The sequence below is a fragment of the Theropithecus gelada genome, chromosome 1 (genome assembly GCF_003255815.1).
Source record: "Theropithecus gelada isolate Dixy chromosome 1, Tgel_1.0, whole genome shotgun sequence".
NCBI lineage: Eukaryota > Metazoa > Chordata > Mammalia > Primates > Cercopithecidae > Theropithecus > Theropithecus gelada.
Window position 1 is genome coordinate 95,612,821 of NC_037668.1, and position 24,005 is coordinate 95,636,825.

General features: G+C 43.4%; 1 protein-coding gene and 1 non-coding gene across 3 annotated transcripts in view; both read right to left on the reverse strand.

Moving 5' to 3' along the window:
- The window catches only part of GNG12 (G protein subunit gamma 12), a 129,981-nt gene that overhangs the window by 52,584 nt on the left and 53,392 nt on the right, over positions 1 to 24,005 (reverse strand). For both annotated transcript variants that reach the window (XM_025385350.1, XM_025385358.1), the window contains exon 2: positions 23,192 to 23,241. The gene's annotated coding sequence lies outside the window, so the exon portion shown is untranslated. The remainder of the gene's footprint in view (positions 1 to 23,191; positions 23,242 to 24,005) is intronic.
- Positions 19,716 to 19,776, reverse strand: LOC112615773. The gene has a single exon (XR_003117465.1). It is a non-coding gene; the product is annotated as a U7 small nuclear RNA (small nuclear RNA).

The window sequence follows — 24,005 nt, forward strand, 5'->3', positions numbered from 1 at the left end:
GAAATGCTCACTGAAGCATTTCAAATTTGGGATGCTCAACTGGTAAGTATATAATGTAAACATTCCCAAATCTGAAAAAAACCTGAAATCTGAAACACTTCTGGATCCAAGCATTTCAGGTAAGTGATTCTCAATCTGTACTTGCTGAGTTTCAATTCATGCCCTACAGTGAACATGACCTGTGACAAACCCTGCGACTGGACGAAATTTTACTTCCTAAAGTAATGAGTGGTGGGCAGGCCAGCTAGAATTGAGGTGAGGGCTACGGCAGCCCCAACACCTTCCTTGAATCAGCTGTTTGCATGCACCTCCTCTCCAAGCATGGAAAGCATTCACAGCTCAGCTTCTGCCTCCATGCTTCACTGCTGGGTTTGCTGTTTGCCTTTCTGTGCCTCCCACACTGGACTGTGTGCTGTATCCCTAGCACTTAGTAAAGTGTTCGGTCAGTGGTGAATAAAGATCTTTGAAGGGTCTGTACTAAAGAGACCACTGGCCTGAGACTGGAGAACGGGGAGCTACTTCTAGAACTGCCCTGATCCCCTTGGGTGGTTTCTGTCTGGGTTGTTTCTGTGGTGTCGGTGAGAGAATGCCTGCCCAGGACAGGTGGCGGGTGTTAAGCGTGGCAGTGGTATCTGAGCACTCCGCCAGGGTAAAGGTAGGCGCTCCCTTCTCCTCTTCAGGAGGCTGCCCTACACGGGCTGGTGTTGTCATTCCAGCATTCCCGCCCCTTTGCCCACTCTCCTCTGGGCCACTTTGTGCAGTTCAGTGTGACAACTTGCTGTTCCCGCTCGTGCCCAGAGGGTTGTGAGCTCCCCATCTCTGTGCACAGTATTTCCTTTCCTTCATCTCTCCTCACCTCCAACTCTGCACAAATTCCTGGGCAGATGGAGGGCAAGCTCTTGGTCTGGCCCACAGGCGCTGTGTGCTGTGACTGCTCGGTCACCTCTTCAGTTTGGTCCTGACCACGCCCACCTCCCACACACTAAGCTCCGGTCATACCTGAACTCACCATTCCTGTTACCACCACAAACCTCCGCCTACTGTTGTGGTCTCCAGTTCAGGGAGTGGCACTGTCATCTGGGCAGCTGCCCAAGCCAGACACCCCAGAGTCATTCAGGACTCCCCACACCTCCACCACATCCCTTCTTCTGCCTCTAAGTCTTGCTTAAGCCACCTCAATATTTCTCAAATTAGTGTATTTTTACCCTACTGCCCCACCCCAGTTGAGACTATAAGCAGCTGGCCACTGGATCACTGTAGCACAGCCATGGTTGTCTAGCAGGTCTCACTATCTCCCCACAGAACCCCCTCAATCCACTCTGCACACCCAGAGTGATGTTTCGGTAAAGAAAAGTTGACGTGACCCTCCTCTTTTAAAGCTCTGTCCACAGTTTAGACATTGCTTCCTGCAGGAAGCAGTGCTGATGCAGGAAGCCACAGCACCTCCGTCTCTCCCATCAGGACACCGAGCACACCTGTGGGTCTTCTGCGTTAGAGGCCACTCCGTGAGGGCTCCCTTGCTCTCCTCTGAGCAGTGGAAGGTTTTTAATCACTCATTCTGTTGCACGCACTCCAGCCTGCTACTTGACGGCCATCTACTCCCTCGTCTCTGCTGATAGAACAAGTTCACTCTTTCCTCATGTGATGAGGGTAAATCCAGATTGGTCTAGGCCACAGGGATGGCCCCAGACCACTTATGAGTGTTTAGCGGTGGGCATGTGCCCCAGTTCTGACCAGCCAGACATGAGGGGAGGTCGGCTGGGGAGTTCTGAAAGGTCTCTTCATTCATAGAGAGATGTATAAGAAACAGTTCTTTATCCGTCTGCCTTGGCGTTGTTATGAGAGGATGGGATGCCTACAACCTTTCTGTACCTAGGAGGAGAGCTTGCTGATGCTCTGAGGATAGCAGAATAGGTGGAAAGAGCTTGATGGTGCTGGGCTTCTGAATTGCTGAACTGGAAACAGACTCTACATGGACTTCTTTTTCTGTGAGATGGTAAGTCCCCTTTGGTTAAGGCCATTTTGAATTGGGTTTTCTGTTACTTGGAGTTCAAACAGATTACAGATTCTTGGGCACTTTCACTGCCTATTTTGTCTTGGAGGTACTTACTAGGTATAAATCTGTTTCTTTTTTTTAGACTGTGGTCTTTTTAAGGGCAGCATTTGCATTTTGATAGAACCTTGTATCTCCCAAAGGCTGGTGGCTTGTCCTATCCTTGAGCTTGAATGAAGAGCCAGCACCGTCTTCTGGCCTCACACTATAAGGTCTCACAACCTATAGATGGGCCTTCTTCAGGGGCTTAATTTGCTTCATTTATTTTTACAAATGTTCAATGTAGGAAGAAACATGAGCAAAATATAAAAGCTCTACAGTCCACTTTAGGAGGCAAACCTATCACATCCATCCTTACATACCTCACTGTACTCAACACATGCTTTGCGCAAAGTGGATACTCAAAATGTTTGCTAAATGAATAATTTAATTTGCCTCCGATGAGTCAAGAGCACTTAGGACTTTTATAACATCCTAAGGTCATAACGAACAGTAATTACCAACAAATAGTGCTAAATATATCCTGGTTCTAGGAGATCACTAGTGGTAAGTTTTTGTTTGTTTATATGAGAGCTTTGATCCACCAAGATGCTAAAGCCTTAAAATAGAACAAGGAGAACTAGGCTTTGTACAGTGAAGCAAAAAAAATAAAATTTGAGCAGCAGAGCTGCCCACTGGATGTGGGCTGAATGCCCATTTTACTTGGGCCTGGCCTTGGGGCTCAACCAGGTAAGACTGACCCATTTTCCCCAAGGGGTTTAGAGTCTGAGGGTGGGAGGAAGAAAAACAGACAACTTCAAAAGAGTGCAGTAAATGTTATAATAGGTAAGCTAGAGGGTGCAACAGAGATTCCAAGGCCAGACCTGATGCACTGAGAAGGTCTCTCAGAGAAGTATCTGAACACAAAGGGTAAGTCTATCATTTAGGAAGGGACAAAAATAAACAATAAAAATAAAAAGAAGAGTAGCATGATCAGGTCTGTAGTTTACAAGAAGCGGATTCTGACTGTAATATGAGGTAGAAGAGACAAGGCTGAAGTCAGGGAAGCCAGTTGAGGGGCTGCTACAGTAATTCACTGTGGAATACCACAGGTTTCTCAGGCTGGAAACAGGTTAATGACAAATAATGTCAGGCCTGGGTTTTCAAGAGCATGTGGTGCTGTGGCTGCTGCTCAAAGGATGCTGGCTCTGGACACCAGCTTCCCATCTTCCAGGTTCAGGTTGGGGAGTGGGTCTGACTTGGAGGCAACATGGTAGAATGTGATGGTTTTAACCTGGTATGAGCATGAGTTCACGTGTCTGTGCATACGTGTGTGATGTGATGCTCTGCCTCCTCATTTACCACATCCCAGTTAGGTGAGCACAGGAATGGCTCTGGTCCCAGCATGGCCACAGATTCCTCTGTGATCTAGTTCAAGGGGTCATACATCTTTGACCCCCACTTTTTCACAGGTCCTATCAAGAGGCTGGGCCACACAATGTCTAAAACCAATCAACTGGTGTGCCTGGGTCATCTGCACTGCAAGGTTTATGATTCTCTGGACCAGGGCTTCTAAGCCGGTGTACCCTGCTGAGGTTCAGGTATGCCTCAGCCCCAGGTGGCCAGGCAGGGCCTGGACCACCCAGAGCCTCCAGCTGTGGGCATCTTCCTCCATGCTATAATATGACTTTTCTAAGTGTGCCATTCAGGTGGAGCATCCCTTATTCAAAATGCTTGTCACCAGAAATCTTTTAAATTTTTGGATTTTTCTCAGATTTCGGAGTATTTGCATATACATAGTGAGATATCTTGGGCATAAGACCCAAGTCTAAACTTGAAATTCATTTATGTTTCATATACGCCTTACACACAGAGCCTGACGATAATTTTATATACTTTAAATATTGTATATGATACAAAGTTTGTACACACTGAACCATCAGAAAGCAAAGGTATCAGATGGGGAATTTCCCACTTCTGGTGTCATGTCAGTGCTCAAAAAGTTTTGAATTTTGGAGGATTTCAGATTTCTGGATTAGGAATGATCAACCTACATGAGGAAATTGGCAGGAAGCACCACTCTAGACAAGAGAAAGGAAAACATTTGCATGAGCCCAGAATCCCCTTTGGCTCATCACTCGTCTCCTTCCATCACTCAAGTGTCCACCAGCTCTTTAATGACAAAGCCAACACCAACCTGCTTCCAGCTGCATACTGGCAAGGCAACCAAAGACCGACACGGCTGGAAGGTGCCAAGCAGTAGGGCCAAAGGGACTGTCACAAATGGGAGCCTTTCCACTAGGGCTTTCTACCTCATGCCCTCCTGCCTTCTGGGGGACCTTGCACTATATTGACTGTTGCCTTCCCTCCAGAAGCTCCAAACTTCCTCTCCATCTCCTTTGATATCTGTGATTTTGGTCACAGTGGAAAAAGAATCTTGTATTTAGAGGAGAAAAATTCAGAAGGAAAAGCACCGCTTTATTTGAGAAGGCTGAACTAGGGGTCCCCAGGGACACTGGGGAGCGTTGCGAAGTTCTGAGAAAGATGTGAGATGGCTCAAGTTCTGAGAAAGATTTGAGATGGCTCAGCTCACTTAAAAAGAAAATGCAGCAATGCAGAAATGGACAGGGGTTATATAAACAAGTCTCAGGGCTCAGAATTGCAGGTCCGAAAAGGAGGTTTTAGCTTTGGGTTTCCTTTTTTTTTTCTGAGACAGAGTTTTGCTCTTGTCACCTAGTCTGGAGTACAATGTCACGGTCTTGGCTCACTGCAGTGTCTGCCTCCCGGGTTCAAGCGATTCTCCTGCCTCAGCCTCCCACCACCACGCCTGACTAATTTTTATATTTTTAGTAGAGGTGGGGTTTCACCATGTTGGCCAGGCTGGTCTCAAACTCCTGACCTCAGGCAGTTTGCCTGCCCAGGCTTCCCAAAGTGTTGGGATTACAGGCATGAGCCACCACGCCCAGCCCTAGCTTTGGGTTTCCTATTGCAGCAACACATTAGAATAAACAACCAACCAAACCCTTGGGACTAAACTATTACACCTAGAGAAGGATTATTGTGGCCTGGGTCCTGCTGTCCCTCCTCAGACTTAGTATTTCGCCATGATGATGAAATACCATCAGCTGGTAGCAGCGGCCAGCTCGCTAAGCTGGGCAGCCGACCCTCCTCTGCTTTTCATACAGCTTGGCATTGGCCTGGTGTCAGGATTGGGGAGCATGCTGGACAGGGGCTGAGTGGCTGCCATATGCACACTGGAGCACACACTGATGGTACAGCAGAGAGGGCTGGGCTCATCGCTGTTAACCCATCAGCTCTGGCTTTTAGATGCTTGAGAGATGAGGCTGGACACAACTACACCACAACAAACCTACCCAAAAAAGTCCTTGACAGAAAAACATGAAGCAAACAAAATCAGCTAAGATGCTCCCTGTGGAAGTGTGACTTGAAAACATTCGCCTTTTCCTGACTGCTCCAATGGAGGAATACCTTATTACTAACAAAAAGCTAGGAGTGATGTATGGGAGCTAAAAAAGTAGACCTCATGGAGGTAGAGTAGAATAATGGTTACCAGAGGCTGGGAAGAGGGGATGAAAAGTTGGTTAAGGGGTACCAAAATACAGTTAGGGAGAAGAAGTAAGTTCTAGTATCTGATAGTACAGTAGGAAAATTAGAGTCGACAACAATTTATTGTATATTTCAAAACAGCTAAAAAAATTGCAATGTTCCCAACACAAACAAAAGATAAATGTTTGAGGTGATGGATAGCCCAATTACCCTGATTTGATCATTATACAATGTATACATGATCAAAATATCACATGTACCCCCCAAATCTGCACGTTATACAACAATAAAAAATGTTTTAAGAAGTTAGGGGTGAAATCCAGCACATGGAACAGCATATACATCCTACAGTACTAAATGCAGGCCAGAGGGCGTGTGGCTTTCGGAGGGAGGAGCGTCAAGGTCTCTATGGTTCCTGCGTAGACAGTCTTCTCCGTGTTGGCTAACTATAGTCTGATAACTACTCACCTCAGTAAACATTCGTCAAGTGCCTAACGGCATCCAAAGTACTGTGGGAGACAATACGGTGCAGCCATTAAGAAAACGAATTCTGGGCCGGCGCGGTGGCTCGCGCCTGTAATCCCAGCACTTTGGGAGGCCGAGACGGGCGGATCACGAGGTCAGGAGATAGAGACCATCCTGGTTAACACGGTGAAACCCCGTCTCTACTAAAAAATACAAAAAAACTAGCCGGGCGAGGTGGTGGGCGCCTGTAGTCCCAGCTACTCGGGAGGCTGAGGCAGGAGAATGGCGTAAACCCGGGAGGCGGAGCTTGCAGTGAGCCGAGATCGTGCCACTGCACTCCAGCCTGGGCGACAGAGCGAGACTCCGTCTAAAAAAAAAAAAAGCGAATTCTGGAATCAGGTAGGCCTGGGTTTGTGTTTGGACTCTTTCACCCATTCTCCGTGTGACCTGAGAAAGCTATATAACCTCTCTGTGCCGTGGTTTCCTCATCTGTAAAACGAAGGTAATACTAATACTGACTTTATAGGATTATTGTGAGAATACTACTTAAAGCTCCTAGAATAATGCATGATCTCTACTAAGTACTTAGTATCTGTTGGCTGTTATTATTATAACCTTGGTGCACCTCAATTTCCCCATCTACAAAATGGACATAAGAACTGTATGTACCTCACAGAGTTGCTGTGAGGGTTAAATGAAATCATGCAAGTATGATGTTTTGTATAATACCTTATGCATAGTAAGCACGCTATAAATACTAGTCATTGTTATTCCTAGAAGTTTCCCCAAATTATTTTAAAAAGAAGGCACCTAGACCTAAATGACAGTCCATGTAACAAAGAAATCCCTTCCTTGAGCAATCTCAGTGAAGGCCATTTTTTAACGACGTTCACTCTCACTTCCCTCCACTCTGGGTCCCAGTCATGTAAAAAACACTCTGCTTTGTGTTGACTAAGCTCCACAGTGACATTCCAAGGAGCTCTGGTGTCCCTCCAAATATTTGAGGCTGCCCTTTTAACCTGATACTGATACCCTGTCCACTCTACTGTTTAAGGGGCTATTTAAAAATTTGGCTTTGTAAAACAGGGAGCAAGGCGGAAAGCCTGCAAAGCTTTAGCAGTTGGCGTGGCAAGGAACAGAAAAGCAGCATTTTACAGTATCAAATACCAGAAGCAGCCCTCATAGCCACTAACTTTGTAGTGCTCTTCCCTCACTGTGGCAAAGTGCCGAGCATGTTACATGCATTACATTACTGAAACCAAGGCCCTGTGACGTTCCAGTGTGTCCAAGGTGCTAGCTGGTATGAGCATAGCTGTGGGCTCTAATCTATGGCTTCGCTTCAAAGTCCATGCATGCAAATCCTGGGCAACTCCCTGCGTTTCCAAGGCAACCCAATCAACTCATCCAGAGGTAACTAGCTTCCAATAACTGTATAAGCTCACTCCCATCATTTGGCAGGTTGGTAGGGCAATCAGTTCAATGTATTTTTATTTTTTTGCTTTCTCTGATATTTGACCAACCACGACACCTAGTGGCCAGTGGAGCACAAACATGGGTTGCCCGAAAAGGCTGATGGACGGGTGACCTTGTTCATGATCAGGAAAAACATGATGGATCGTGTTCAAGGTGAAGAAACCAAATGAAGAAATGAAGCAACTTGCCTAAAGTTAAAGCTAATGTAGAACTGTGTGGAAATACTGAACCTTAGCGTTAGCGCTCATATTCTGATTCAGACTTGGCCTAATTTGATCCTCAGCAAGACACCTTCTTCAGTTATTCAACAAACATTGACTGGGCACCTCCAGAGTCAGGCACTGTGCCAGATGCCAGGGACATGACAGTAAGCAAGAGGACACATCTCGATCCCTGCAGTTAAATAGGAGGGGGAGGATAAACAGGAAATCCACAAGAACACCACCAGCTAATATGTATTAAGGACTCTGCTTCAAGAGTTTGATGTACACCAACTCGCTTCATCCTTGACTTGAAACGATCCTATAATGGGGGTGCGATGATTATTCTTGCTTTGAAAATGTGCAGGAGAACATTTAAGTTGTGGGTAATGAACAGGGCTCCTATGCCTTTCTAGGTCTAAGTTTCTGAAATGAAGTTGTGCCAGATACTAGAAGATTTCTAAGGCCTCTTTCCAGCTCAGTTTCCCTTCACTTCTAGGATTCTGGGGTAAAGCTGAGATTAGACCTTGGTCGGGTTTCCTGACCAAGAGTCTAGTATTCTCTCTCCATACACTGTGCTGGTCAATATTTATGAATAATAACTGGAAGTTACTGAATGCTTACTCTGTGCCATGCCCTGAATTTCTATCAGTTTATGTAATCTTCTTAAGAACCTCTGAGACAACTTTAAAGTAGAAATAATACCTGGGCAAAAAATCATGCTCTAAAATAGTTTAAAAGATTCCCAAGATAAACAGAGAGGCTTCCAACCTCACCCAGCTGTAGCATCCTGAACCTCTGTTCTGATTTTGTTGAATAGTGGATTTAAACCTTATGTACTGGCGTCCTCAGCTCTCATGATGGGAATGGATAATGGGCCCAGGCAAATGGTTCAATGATGAGTTACTGTCCAGGGAAACAGGGGGCATCTTGTTCAATGACAACATTGCTTTGGGGTAATACTGGGTCCCTAGAAGTATCTACAAAGCCTGCAAGGTCAAGTGCAGGCCAACTTGGCCCTTTGGTTTTATGATTCCAAGTGAATAAAACACATTTCCAACAATTCAGCAGGGTATATCCGAGATCGGCAAACTCTCCAACCAGGTATTCCCATTAACCCTTAGTCCCTTACCCTCCCTGAGGGTATGTGCACACCATTCGCTTTCTGTTGGGTGAGGGAGGGGGCAGCGAGAGAGGCAGGGGCAATCAGGAAAACTCTCTCAGTGATCCTGCAAATGGGGACATTGAGTTTAATCAGGGCTCTACTCCAGGACCAAAGAAAGCAACTACTGCCACCTGCAGTCAGACCACTCCCTCCCAGACCCAGGAAAGCAGACCCAGTGGGACTTGGAGCTTCTCAGGTCTTGTAAGACTCTTGGCGTCTTTGTTCAGGGCCTCCAGAACGATACTCCAGTGGGTCTTGGTGAGAACATACACTAGATATGCTGCAATGTTTAGTTTAGAATGCTCTGCTATCTTTTCCAAATGGCAAGCTCTCACTAAACTTTCTAGGTCTAAAGATCAACACCTTCTCCTTTTGCCTGACCACCACGGCTGCCCCCAACCCAAGCCTGTCCACTGTAGGAACTGCTACATTTGCCCAGTACCTAGCACAAGATTGTAATCACTGACTTGTTTATCTGCCTACCCCAAGGACTTGAAACATCTCTAAAAGATGAAGTGGGGTGGCTTAACCATCCTTACATACTCAGTACCTAGCTAGCACAGCATCTGGATTAAGGAGGTGCTGACTCCAAAAGAGATGGAAAGGAAGGCAAGGACTGCAAGGCTAGAAGATGCTTAAGAGGTCATCTCATTTATAATCCTGCCCAATATAGGATTTCCCTCACAACATATTAAAGAAAAACAAGAGAAAAGTTTAAAAGAGTATGTATTTATGTACATACATACATTTCTACATGCATGCATACATACATCCTTCTACTGGAATGGGGTATGTGGTGGTGAAGACACACAGAGTAAGATTCACTCAGATTTTTGAGTGCTAGCGTTTATCTCTTTTTAAAGTTTTTTTCCCCCTATTTTTTCATGAAATACATGCAATTTAGTGAAAAATTTGTGAAATATAATTAAAGTGAATAGAAGGTAAAAGTTAACATGCTGTTATATTTCCTTCTAATATTTTCTTGGGCGTTTTCTGTTCTTCCTTTTTAAAAAAATCAAAGGAAACCTTGATCAGATTGAGTTTTTAAGGTAGTCTAAATTATACTCTGCTACACAACTTTGTATTTTGCTCCATTCTAGCAAAAGCATTTCCCTATGTGATTATAAAGTCTTTATAAGCATCATGTTTTAATTTCTATTTTGATATAAGTTCAGACTTAGAGAATAGTCGCAAAGCACACAGATTTGGGTTCCTCAAGTGTCAACATTTTACTATATTTAACACCCCACCCTCCGGGGGGGGGGGGAAGAGAGAGAGAGAGAGAGAGAGAGAGAGAATGAATATGAATGAATACGAATACAAAGTTTTAATCCTAAATACTTCAGTGTATGTTTCCTGTGAATAAGGAGTTCTCATATATAACCACACCAATTAGTCAAATCAGGAAATTAATTCTGATATCTTATTATTATCTGATCTACAACCTTATTCAGATTTTGATGATTATCCCAATAATGTCCTTTACAGGAAAAGAAAATACAAAATTATACTTTATGTTCAATTGTCATGTCTCTTTCGTCTTCTTTACTCTGGGATGCTTCCTGAGTATGTCTTGGTATTTTATGTTACTGATATTTAAGAGTAAAAGGTGGTTATTTTGTAGAATGTCCCTCAATTTGGGTTTGCACATGTTTCTTCCTGATTTGATGCAGGTTATGCACTTTTGGTAGGGATACGCAGAAATAAATATACATCACTTTTTTTTTTTTTTTTGGTAAGAGACAGGGTCTCACTCTGTCACCCAAGTTAGAGTGCAGTGGCGCAATGATACAGCTCTGCAGCCTCAAACTCCTGGGCTCAAGCAGCCCTCCTGCCTCAGCCTCCAGGGTAGCTGGGAACACAAATTCCATTTTACACAAGCATCTCCTTGTTGTAGCATTTTAGGTTGTTTTTATAATTTTGCTATAATTCCAAATCAGCCCCCCTCCCACCCTATGAACTATTGATTGGCTTTCCACTATTAATTTTTATATTTTAGTTTATCTGTTTAAAAGAATACATTAAGATTGTTACTATATTAACAACTTTTGTCTAAGAAGCTCTGTCAATTTGCAGTCTAACAAAGGATAGAGTGTGAACTCCACGTCAGGCTAACAAGCCTTGCGCATTGACATGCTAGTATTGCATTGCTGTTTTAGTGGCCTTCACCTTAAATTGTGATTATAAAGGGCACTGCTCTTGTCATGCCTCTGAATATATTCCTTTCCTTGCTTGCTCGTTCTTTCACTCCTTCGCATTCACTCAGTAAGTATTGAGTGTATATTCTGGGCCAATAGTTTAGGTGTGAGATCAAGGTCTCAAGTAAAGAAAGAAATAAGAATATATGGATTGTGTTAAAGGATGTGAAATACACAGGCTGGTGCGACAATGAGTACCCAGAGGCAGTGCTCCAGGTAGACAGGGAATAGCCTGGTGCATACAGAAAGACAAATGAGCCAGTGAGCTGCAGCTGGGGGACCAGGAGAAAGAGGTGGGGTACCTCTTGGCATTTACCACATTTACCACAAAATTCTATCAAAATGTCTGCAAAACATTGCTCTTACTAAAAATATGAACCCTTACTCTGACCTATCCCAAGTACCCACTTCCAAAGCCTACCCTTCTCCTCTGTCAGCAGGGTCTAGTCAGCAGGGTCTAAATTTCAGCGTGTTGCAATTTGTGAATAATAATGAAAGCCTGAAAATGCTCTGAAATTAGAGGGAACTTCGATACCATCCTGATGTTGCTCAGCACTGCAATTACCTGACTTTGAGGGACAATTAATGAATGAGACTGTCTCAACGTTAGATTAATGGCCACTTTCAACAGCGGAAAGGGGACAGATGTCCAAGAAGACACAAAGGTACTAACAGCTGTGTGTATATGCATGTGGGTATATGCGTGTGTGTTCTCCTTCAATAACTGGGGTGGCGGTGACGGCCACAAGCAAGGAAGATGGGTGTTCCCGCAAAAACAATCGACCTGCCTGTGCTTTGGAGTTCGTCTGGTTTAGCAGAAACTGCAGCTCTCTAGGCCTTACCATCACCTCTGGACTTCGTCAGAGTGAGTCAAGTAGCAAGAACACAGAGGAATCCTCCAGGAACTGGACCTGGGAAAAATATATCCATCTTTCTCCAAACAAAGCCTGTTTGGTACTTCAGGCAATTGGTTTCCACACACTTGGGGCAAAAAGCAACAGATTATATTGTCAAAAAATTATTTCCTTGCATAAAAATTGCATGAGATGAAAAATGAGACAAAACATATAAGAATATATAAAAACTAAAGTAGACAAATATATAAGAATATTATCAACAGTCATTAGAAGCTCAAGTCCTGAAAAAATAACTTATAATAATCTACAAAATGTATGCACACTCTTTTCTTTTCACATCCTTCTGAGGGAAACAGTCCCCAGTAGGCAATTAATCTGACGCATGAGTAACGATCTCTTAACAATGCCATGCCCTCAAATACTGAAGTACAGCTCAGTGTTTCTAAGAGCAGAGAAAGAAAAAAACCCATTAAGACTATTACTAATATCAACACTGTAATTGTATCTTGCACTTGAGGGATGAAGATCTAGAACAATGAAGATGATAAACATATTTACCCAGAGAAAAAAGATGGTAGATAACATTTTTATTATAAAGGCTTTATTTACAGGGGACACATTAGAAGCCAAGTAATTGCGTCGGATTTGGTAATTAAAAGCAGCTGAATAATTAACAAAGGCTTAACAAAGGTGTCAGAATAAGATCATATTTTAACAGAAGATGAAATATATAGAAAGGTTTTTATGCTTCAACCCTTATCCTTCTGCTTGTTTTGCATTTTTCTTTTAAAAATACACAAAATGTATAGGAAGTAGTGAAATAACTACTACCTAGTTAACCTGTGACTGAATCAGTTGTTAGTAGCAGGTGTAAATGAAATGATGCAAATAAAGTAGCAGGACTAAATCAAAAAGATTTCAATGTGGGTGACATAACTAAAGTCTATAATTTAGGATCTCTAATACATATCTAGTTTGTGGTTGAAAATTCCTGCTTTCTAGTGGGCTTTATGTCTGCCACAACCCCAAGGAGTGAAAGGAAACTCAAGACTAACAATGACTGTCATAATTAGAAGTAGTGGTGAAAATCTGGCCAAAAAAAAGTCCACTATAAATGTAACAGCTGTGAGCCTTAAGTCTGGTGGCATTTAAACTATTTTACTCTTGATAGCTATAAGAGTATTCAACCCCAAGTTTACAATAATATCTCAAGGCAAAATCTCAAGGCAAAAACTCAAAGCAAAGCGTGCGCGCGCGCGCACACACACACACACCCCCCCACACCCCCTAAAGTCCTCTTAGACAAGCCCCTTTCACAGTCCCATCTAATTACAGGCTAACAATCTTTCCAGATTATCAATCAGTACAATAAAAATGCCTCGAGGGCTCATTTTAAACAATTCTCTGGTCCTCCTCTAGGGGGCGAAGTTGGCTCGCATTTCACTGAAAGGGGAAATTATGATTTTCGCACAGTGCTAGATACTCACATATAAAGGAGCCTTTCCGCGCTCCTGTTTCTTCTCAATACATTCCACTTGCGCTGATGAGCAAAGCAGCCCAGCCCTTCGGCGCAGTAACAGGGAGGGAATGTGATTACGGCTGAGCATGAGCAGGGCTTAATCAGCACAGCCCTGAAGGCTGGCCAGCCCATTCTCCTCAATCTTGCGATCACAGCTATGGTTTTGCCAGCGATGATACACTTTCAAGAATATATGGTTTTTGTTTTTGTTTTTTTTCCCCAGGAGAATTTTCCACTGGGGAAATTCTGAAGCCAGTTGAAGCCTCACACGGGGCTCCCTTCCACCCGGTCTCCTCTGTAGGGCCTCCCTCTGAAAAACCACAAAGCAAGCCGCTGGTGGTCTGAGTGCCTGCCCTCCCTTCCTGCATGAACGGGGCCCTTTCTACCCTAAGGATGGCATCTGGTGGCCAGGAAGGTGCCTGGACAGCAGTTCCTCGCTGGGCCTCACTTCCCCCTTACAGAATGGGTTAGGTGTCCTCTTAGGGAACGCAGGTCTAGCTACAGAAGGGGCACACACAGGCAATGCCTATTCCCAAGGGAGAATCAAATGTGAGTTTCAGCGCCCTGGCAACCATACAACAGGGCAGAAGGCTCAGAGTGTGTGTCCCTGATGCATGGATAGATCCAGTTTTTGTGAGTTCTAAGCCTTATACAATTTTGGCGGTCCTCTTTAGAAATATAATACAAAATTAGGAATACCACATTAGCTACAGGGCATTGGAAGGGGATGCTGCCAGTGAAAGATCCTGAAACTTAGGGCTCTTAACTGCTGGGCCACGCAGTTATCTTGTTCAGCCTGCCACCACTGGACTCTCCCCTGCAATAAAAACCCATGTAATCCTGCAATAAAACCCCATGTCACGTGTGCTGGCTCTGGGTCTCTTCTTGGCCTTTTGAACATGGTGCCATCTCTAACGAGGCCGATAGGGGTTCAGCACGACAGGGCCCAAGCTCCACCCGCTTACGACTGTCCATTGCCTGGAGACAGATACTGAGGTGGAGCTATTGAAAGAAACACTTGCGCTGCCCTGTGAAAGGGAACAAACTCCTCTGCCACGGGCCAGCTCTCCACACCTACCTGACCAAGCCTCAGTCACCAGTTTGGGTCATCTCACTAGTTCAGACTCCGCCTTCTTCTCCTTTTCCACCCATGGAAGGTTATGCACCCCTGCTTCCAGACCTCCTTGGGCTGCACAAAGGTGCCAACTATACTAGTCTTTACTGAAAGAGAGCAAAATCAAGTGACCTGAATTGCGAGCATTTAGCTAAACATAGTTTGTTTGCATATTTTCAGTCCTTGTAAAAATAATACGCAATTTTTTCCTTATCTGATGGCAATATCACTTACCCAAATCTTAATAAAATGAGGCAAGGCCTAAAAAAATGGAAGGTTAAGTTTAGTTAATGTAGCTTGTTTTCACATGTGCTACAGTTTGGAATGTATAAGCAAACCAGATATAAACTTTCTTCTTTTTGAACAAAACAGTAAGAACAACTTCTTACATATAAAAGTGTCTTCATAAAAGCCATTTATCACAAAAAACAGTGTTCTGCAAATTTGATTTTAAAACTTGTTTTGGAGATGGGCTCTTGCTACATTGAGAAGGCCGGACTCAAACTCCCGGGCTCAAGGGAATCCCTGGCCTCAGCCCACCAATGAGCTGGGACTACAGGCACATGCCACTGTGCCTGACCTTCTGCAAATTCTTATTTGTAAAATGGAGTGTGATGGGAAAATAATAGCCACCATTATTTGTGTCCTGTGAACTACATGTAGTCTAAACATTTCATATAGACTATTTCACTTAATCAACCTCAATAACCCTATGCAGTATTATCCCTATTTTATTGATGTGGAAATTGAGGCTTTAAGAGGTAAGCGACTTGTCCAAGGTTACAAAGGTATTTCATATAGATTTGAGGCTGGATAGGTTGAGCCTTATTCTTAAGTCCCCATGCCATGCTGCCTTTGCAGCCAAAAATCACTTTCGATACTATAAAGAACTAGTGAGTTTCACAAGAGAGTTATTTTTTAAAAGCAGATCATTGCACATATTTCGATTTTTCCCCAAATTCCTATTTGATTAAAAAGAAAAAGAGAACAGGCTGAGAAATGGGGCTACTTTTTTCCAAGGCTTTAAAAGTTTTTAGAAATCGTCATAATAGTTAAATGCAAACCATGATAATAGCTACCATTTATTGAACATGTATTATGTGACGGGCACTGGCTAAGTTCACTATATGCGCTGTTTCCTTTAATATAGCTATCTTGTGAGGCAAATGATATGATGCCCATTTAACAGATGAGGAAACTGAGACTCAGAAAGGTTAACCGTAACCACTATGTTCAAAGTGTCTCAATAGCTAAGGAAAGTTTGAACTTTAGTCTATCTGCCCACACTAAGCCACTTCCCTACTATAAAATGTATACAAATAGAAAGCATGCTTTAGCTAAGAGCCTGTTAGTTATTTCAAATATATATCTAGATCTTTGAATGGCCAACAGAAATCACTATATGCTTTCAGGCCAAGAGAGTATAGGTGAGCAGTCCCAGGGGAGTTGAGTTCTGCTATCTGAGCTTCTGTCTCTAATATCACCTCATATGATGGGTCTGGGGGAGGAAAGGAGGGAGCTGTATCTTGCCATCTTTGTAAACAGCCAGTAAAAATGAGGACATAAATCAGTTTCACATCTGGATATATGATGTTCAGTCTTGCCAAGAGACTAGTACACGATGGAACTACCCCAAATGCATTTAATACATTCTTAGGCCATTGCACCCAGAGAGACTCCAACTTTAGCTGACCCAAGCATCTTCCCAGCATGGGTCACTTGCTCATTTGAGATGCTGGCTTCACTACGGGTTGGGGGGCCTATACTCAGCGAGTGACCTAATTGTTACAGGACCCAACATCACAGTGATCCAACCGCACATGACAAAGGAGGGCATGCTGGCAGAGAGGCTGAGTTCACAGCGCTGGTGCCAGAGAAGGCAGAAAAATATGCTGACTCCAAATGTCACATGAGCATGAAAGAAAACCTACATAAGTGAGGGTGGGTCTTTGGAGGGAGGTAGGACATTCTGCAAGCTTGAATTTGCAGAGTTCATAAACCCTGCATGGAGCCCTGATCAATATGCCCCCACAAAGCACAGCAAATCAGTTCTCAGATCAAGAGAAACTATGTTAGGGTCATGAGCATGAGAAATGGCATGAGCACCGTTTCCAAATACTAGCTTTCTGCTGGAGTTACACAGGTGCATGTTGGTATGCAGGCAAAGGAAACCCACCCAGACACACAAAAGTTTCCCTGTGGGCTTAGAGAACAGGGTGTCTAAGCTTCACTTTGGAATCTGAGGCCCAGGCAAGAATTCCAATTTTCCCAAACGTTTCGCATTTTTCCAATGTCCAATTTTCCCAGACAAGGCATGCACACGTACACACACTCATACTCTCACTCTCTCTCTCTCCTGAGATCCCATTAGAGAGAAAGAACGTCATAGGAAGCTAGGTTTGGCTCGGAGGGAGCAGTATCTTTTCAACAACTCCAACTTAGCTGAAAATCTGAATGGGATGATATGAGAGGGAGGGAGGGGAGAGGGAGACAGGAAGCTCCTCACCAGATGAAGGACCACTTTTAGAGTGTTAAAAGAAGAGAAGTGTCTCACACTGGGTCTGAGGTTAAGATGCTAAAGTGGAAGTTTCCACCACCTCAAGATGTAACAGATGGGAAATTCCAAAGCAGGGGATCTGATCATTATGTGGAAATTTCTAAGAAGCTGGCTCTAAGATCCAGAAGGAGGACACAAACAGGACAGTGGAAAGCAATGGAGGATTCTGTGAGTAAGATTCTTTGGTAATGCTCTGATTCCTACGGTTTCCAAGGTGGGTGGAATGGAGAGGGCTCAGCCTTTTTTCTCCAGCCCAGAGAAAAGGGTTTCAAAAGCTGTATGTGGTGAGTTTGATATGCATCTCCTAGAGTTCCCAGGTTGATATGTGACATCTGCCTTAGGAACCAAAATGTGAGAGGTGGCTGACGTTGGCTAAGCCAGCAGGGCGGATGCCACCTCAGAAAGTGAGTACTGTCCCCTTGCCCCATGGCGGAGGGGAGGGTGAAAGCAGTATGAACCCTGGACACCCAGAGTGGCAGCCTGGGTCTCTTCGCAACAGGTTCTCCCCGAGAGGGCTTTGGCATGAGAGTGAGAGGACCCCAAAGAGAGTCCGACTGGAAACCAGAAGGTGCTGAGGGGTGGCAACAGTGGCAGGAGGAGAGAACCACCCAAATCCCAGGGGCCCCAGTGCAAGGCCCCTCAGAGGAGTCCTGGAGAAGGCCATGGAGGTGGCCAGGAGAGAAAAAAGTCCCCTTTCCCTGTCTGCCAGGCTCAGCACCAGGTGTGACAGTCGCAGTCAGGTAAAGACTTGCTGCACACTCCCCCTGACCCCACAACCTGGAGAGACCTGAGCAGTGGGCAGCTGGAGGCCGCTGGAAGAGGAAGTGGCCCTTGGTGGCTGGATGGAGGGAAGTCCTCCCTTGGAATGAATACTGACTCTTTATAGACCAAAGAGGGCATTTCAAATTTCCAAAATGAACCTGTGTGCATGTGTGTGTGCATGCTGAGAAAGAGTGAGAGAGTGAGAGAGTGAGAGAGAGTGAGAGAGAGAGAGAGAGAGAGAGAGAGAGAGAGGCAGGCTGACTTCAAGTGGCCTTAGAACTTCTCATCACCAGAAAAGTAACCAGAAAAGTCATGGGTCTGATCAAGTTATTATCCGAAATGGGGTACAACACACCTCCCTGAATAAACTTTAAAGGAACAGTGGGAGATAAGAATGAAGCTGAGTCTTAACTATGACTCGTGAGTCACGTTGTACAATATATTAGTTACATACAGTTAACCTTTGGTAAGTCCTGACTATGTGCCAGGCACTGGGCCATGGACTTCACAGACACTACCTCATTCAGTCCCTCTAACAACTCCTTGAGGCATGTATTTGACAGATAAGAAAACTGTGGCTCAGAGAAGTTAGGCACCTTGCCCAGGGTCACACGGGTAAGTAAGTAAAGTAGTAGGAACCTGTACTCAACCTCAAGCCTGACATCTATCCGTGAGCTCTCATATGTCCCGGATGAGTGGTTTTCAGCAAATTTGTGATTGAAGCAGGAAAGGGACTTGGGTCCTGCCCATCCTTCCTCCTTGGGAGTCCCTGAGCTAGAAAACCAAAAAGCAGAGTTTGAAAGCCACTGACAAGTATGATCTTATGGGTCTTGTACAACACTCTGATTTTATGATGCTATCATCTGTGGGTGGGAAGGTAGAGGAGGTGGACCCACCACAGCAGACATAGGGGAGAGGAAAAACTCAGAATTTGTATCCAGTGTTCCAGGAGAGGCAGCTGGAAGGAGCTGGTTCCAGCAGGTGGATCTGAGGTTCCCAGAATTATAATCATGTATATAAATATAGAGTTCAGAGACTGCATGTAAAGCACTTAGCACAGAGCCCGGCATTAGGTAAATGGCAACTATGATTGTGGAAAGTGTACATATGTGCCTAAAAAGCTTAACATATAATTTAACGCAACATGCTCAGCCACTGATGTCATTGTGTCTGTCCCATAAGGAGCTATGTTTATCATGGACACTACACTTTACTAATTGAGCCAAGACAAGAAAGGAACGTGTAAGATTAAGCTAGCCAAGTCTAAAACAATTAGAGTAAGTCTGAAGCAATGGTTTTTAAGCAAGGGGGGCCCAGGGGAGGGGGCAGGCATGGAGTCCTGTGACACAATGATGGAAAACATAATACTTTCTCCAATAAAAAAAAGTGCATATGTACAATTTTGCAAATAATGACAGAAGGTTCACAGATCTGTTGAAGTATATTCATAATCTCCAGATTAAGAACCACTCCTGTAGATCCTGAGGATTCAACATGAGGTCCTCAGGCCAAGAGCTGCCCACCAGATCTCAAAGTGGTGCTACCCATCCTTGTCCTCTCCACATGTTCCTTATTGCTAGTCTGGATCATGACACCAAACCTGAAGTAGGTAGTCAACGTAACTGTGCAGAATCTAATTTCCAACCTTTCAAGTTTAACAGACTCCAAATGAAGAATGTCTAAACTAGTGGACTCTGGTACCTAGAACATTTTTCTGCTTGGCATTCTCAATCTTTCCTTCCTTCCTTCTGGTAGCAACAACTCTCCTTTTTATCATTTTTTAATTTTTTAAATGTATTTAATGTGGGGAGTCTTCCAGTGAAAACAGAAAACCTGCTAGACAAATTCTAAAAGAGCTGTAACACTACCCCTCCTTTTTTTTAATGGGGAACCCATTCTGTGTAATTCTGGTGGGATTTACCCTCTCTCATGGGACACATGAACAGGCCTTAGCTAAAGTGATGCTGCTTATTGTCGACTGCCTATTTCTGGCCATGCTGATTCAGGCAGGCAATCCAATCTGGGCCGGTCAAGGTCCCTCCTTGGCACTTACTACTGCTAGAAGTATGGCAAAAGAGGCACCCATAGCTGTGAGAATAACAGAAACCCAGTTACTGATAGCTACCTCTGCCACCATGGTAAGGGAGAGCATGTCTGAGAATGAAGCTGAGACAGCTAAGTAAAGTCAAGACAGAGTGAAAGATAATGGCCTGATGATATCTTTGGAACTCCTGAATACAGCTGTGCCTGAAGCCCTTACTAGTATGGCCATCCTAATCATATAAGTCAAGAGACTAGTTTGAATTATATTTCTGTTGCTTGCAACCAAAATACTCCTAATAAACTTGATCTAAAGAAAAACAAAGTCCCAAAGGAAATTCCCCTTCATGGGTAGTCCTTGTGGAATTCTGGGCTCCTCTTTGATAACGACCCTAAATGAATTAAAATTTTTTCTTCCTATGACATTCTTGCAAAAAAGTCTAGGCTTAACATTATTCCCTATCATTCTCTGCACCAACAGTTACCAGTGCCGCCAGTCAGCAAATATCTCATTCTCCCCACCCTTGATCCTGCACTCCTGCTCACCTTCCCTACACTATCGGATACTACCTCTTGTAATAAGTATTAAGGTTACTCATTAGAAGAGGAGGGACCCAGAAATGGACAATAGTAGCCTAGTTTATAGTTCGCTACCATCAAATAGCGAGACTTGGAGTCAAGTCTCATGAGCCTCTCAAACTGCCCCCAAAAGGCACTGAACGTTCCAGTATAAGAAATGAACCTAGAACCACTGGGCTCAAAAGAGAAGGAGAGAGACATGGAGCAAGGGAAGAGGATCATGCAGGGTCAATGTAAATTCTGTGTTTCAAAAGCCACAACACAGACTGAGTCACTGTAGAATGACTTGAGAATTGAGAGAAGTAACATTCACAGAGCACTATCAGGAAGTTGTTTGTTTTTCTTTCAGAACAGGGATGGTAAGTAGATTTCAACTCACGTGTCCAATCTGGTCCATAACTAAAATGCCAAGGCTCAGCATCAAGACGGCCGTGACAATCTGAAGTCCATTACGAGGTGGGGAGGGGAGGAGGGTTGTGAATATATGTATTTGTTATTTCAGTTGAAACAATTACATTTCATCCTTGGACTAAGCAAGACCAACAGAGAAATGCACACCTGAACTAGAGGGGTTTCTCTTGGACTGCACTCAGCTGTCACATCACTCGCTTGCACAGAGGCAGTCCTCATTGTTTTACCTACAGGGATGTTGTCGGCCACTCTGTGTGGCATTCGCTTTATGAGCACTCTGAAGACATTTCTCTGAGCCTTGAATCATGATCAACCTTGCTTCTTCTGAGTAACTCGTGTGCTTTTATCTTCCAGCCACCGTAAGTTGTTAATGGAGCATGTTTTCCTTCTTATACTGACTGCTCGGAAGCTCAGAGGTAAGACTGTGGGACCTGACAGCAAATGAATAGCCTCTCTCCCATGAACTGGGGCCTTATTTTATCTCTGACTTCACCCCACTTTTCCTTCTCCACAGATTTCCTCCCTTATTTTTCTTAATCGCGTTATATTATACCTATGTTTAAAGGCCATCTCAAAAATCTTTGAAGATAGGTACATACATCAGATCAACAGTAATCAACATAAGAGGAAACAAACCAGATGGTGAGTGGAGGAGTTTTACAAATGCTGCCATGCAGTGGCAGCCACAGGGTGATGGCCTTGAACCAGCAATAGCCCTGGGCCAACTCATCAAGTCAGCAAATATCTCATTCTCCCTACCCTGGATCCTGTGTTCCTGCTCACCTTCCCTACCCTCCATCCCCCATGGGCAGCCAGTGCCCCTGGGCCATTCCTGAGCATCCACACCTACTCTCTCTTTAGTGCTACTGGTTGCTCTCCCTCCCTCAACTCCTCCCACCAAATCAAAATGCCTTCCACCTCTCTCTAGAACCTTGGGCTTGACTGTATGTTGTCAACAGTTGATAAGAGCGTAGTGTCTTTTCTTTCTCAAGGACAGGTACATTTTAACCAGGCATTTTGAAGAGGAAAAAACCCCACAGAAGTAATTCACTAATGGTGGAATATACTACAAAAGTAGTACAAAAGCAATTGAAAAGGAGATTTTTCTTGTAAATCTCAAGTAATTCTATGTAAGGCAGCACAGTACCTGGCACACAGTGCTCAATACACAGTAGCTACTCATTATTACTATTGTTGCTGTTATTGTTAATCCCACCACTACCATTTAATCACTCACTGTCTATTCCTTTTACCTCTACCAAGCAGGCTACTGCCCTTTTCAGAACACTGGCCGACTGGAGATCCACAATCAATTAATTCATTTTAATTATACTTACGATTTATAACGCACTTAGGGTAACTTGCAGGATGATGAGATACATGGCTTACTCATCATTAACACTCCACCTGACAGTCAGTGACCCCAAGAAACAAAGCCTAGCTGACATGGACCTGCAGCTACCTGCAGATACATGAATAGTCCCAAGTGAAAGGAGAAGGATCACGTAGCTGAGCCCAGCCCAAATCACCAACCCACAGAATGGTGAGATAAATAAAGCATTGTTATTTTGAGCCAGTAAATTTTGACTCAAAATGCTGGCAGTAAATTTTGGGGTGGTTTGTTATGCAGCATAAGATAACTGATACACATTGCAAATAACCACAATATTAGGGAGTAATGCTATATGAAGCCCCAGAAGTTTCTCACTTTTAAAAAGTACATTATTTTCCTAGCTCTTAAGGAAGTTTTCTACCATGGCAGAACTATTACCTGACAATAATCACATTTAGGTGAGTTAAGAGATGGGAGAAAAAAATACAGAAATAAAGAGTAGAGCCCCAGTATGTTTTATGTTGTAGCTGTGAGCCAATTTTCATTACAACACACTACAAGGGACTGTCTGAATTCCTTGGCTGAAATAACACTCTGTTGTTTTGGATACTGCCTGAAACAAGCAGACCATCAACAGGGGCCTGGAAATAGTTTCATTACCCAAAAAAGTTTTTATTTTAATAGTATTTGGCATGTAATCATGGATCTTTATCCTGCCCATGGTCTTACAAAGGAACATGGGTTGCTCTGTTTTTTTAAGGCATGGAAACATCATAAATCATTATAGAGATTAAAGAAAAGTACAAATAAATAGACATCTCATCATAGCACTGGTAGGGAAGCATCTAACCTAGAAGTGTGAATGTCATCTCAAAAATAAAGTCAAACAGTCACTTTGTTTAAGAAATGAAGAACTTACCAGTAAGACTTTGTGTGGTCCAATGTTTTCAGGTTTTAAGTGGAATGAATCTGAAATAGAATTAAATAAACATTCCATAAGTAAATCACATTTGGAAAGGGTGTGCTTTCGATCCCAAGTGACTGCCATAACATTGAGCATTTATTCATGTAGTGAAAGATGAACAAAGCTTTTTCTGGCTCCTGATGGAAGAGCGAACATTTTTTGCCAACACAGTTTAACTTCCTGAATAGAGAGAGCATGCTCTCATCTACTTTGGGGAGTGCTCAAAATCTGAGGCCAGTGTAACTATAAATGGTAGTGTTTTTTCCAAACCTCTCCAAGTCAGGGGAAGCTTCTCTAGCTGTTGCCCTTACCTTGGTCTCTCAATCTCTTTATGCTAGGACCCAGCCATGGCTCCCTCTAAGACACCACCTAAAACACTGGTGGTCCAACATAACTTGAAGGGCAGAGGAGGAGTGTACAAGACATTCTAATAGTGGCTATCTGATCATATACATAAACACAGATTTTTGTCTTAATTGATAGTAATGAGCCTAAGGTAGTGTTGTTCAACAGAAATATAACCCAAGCCACATACTATTAAAACATAATATTAAATATATTTAATAATTAGATTAATAATATAAAATTATGTATTGTATTATATATATTAATTATAACTATACATAATTATAATAAAATACATTTAATAACTAGAACATAATATTAGGTGTTCTAGTAGCCACATTTAAAAAGCAAAAAATAAATTAATTTTAATATTTAATTTAACCTAATTTATCTAGAGTATTATTGTAACACATAATACAGAAAT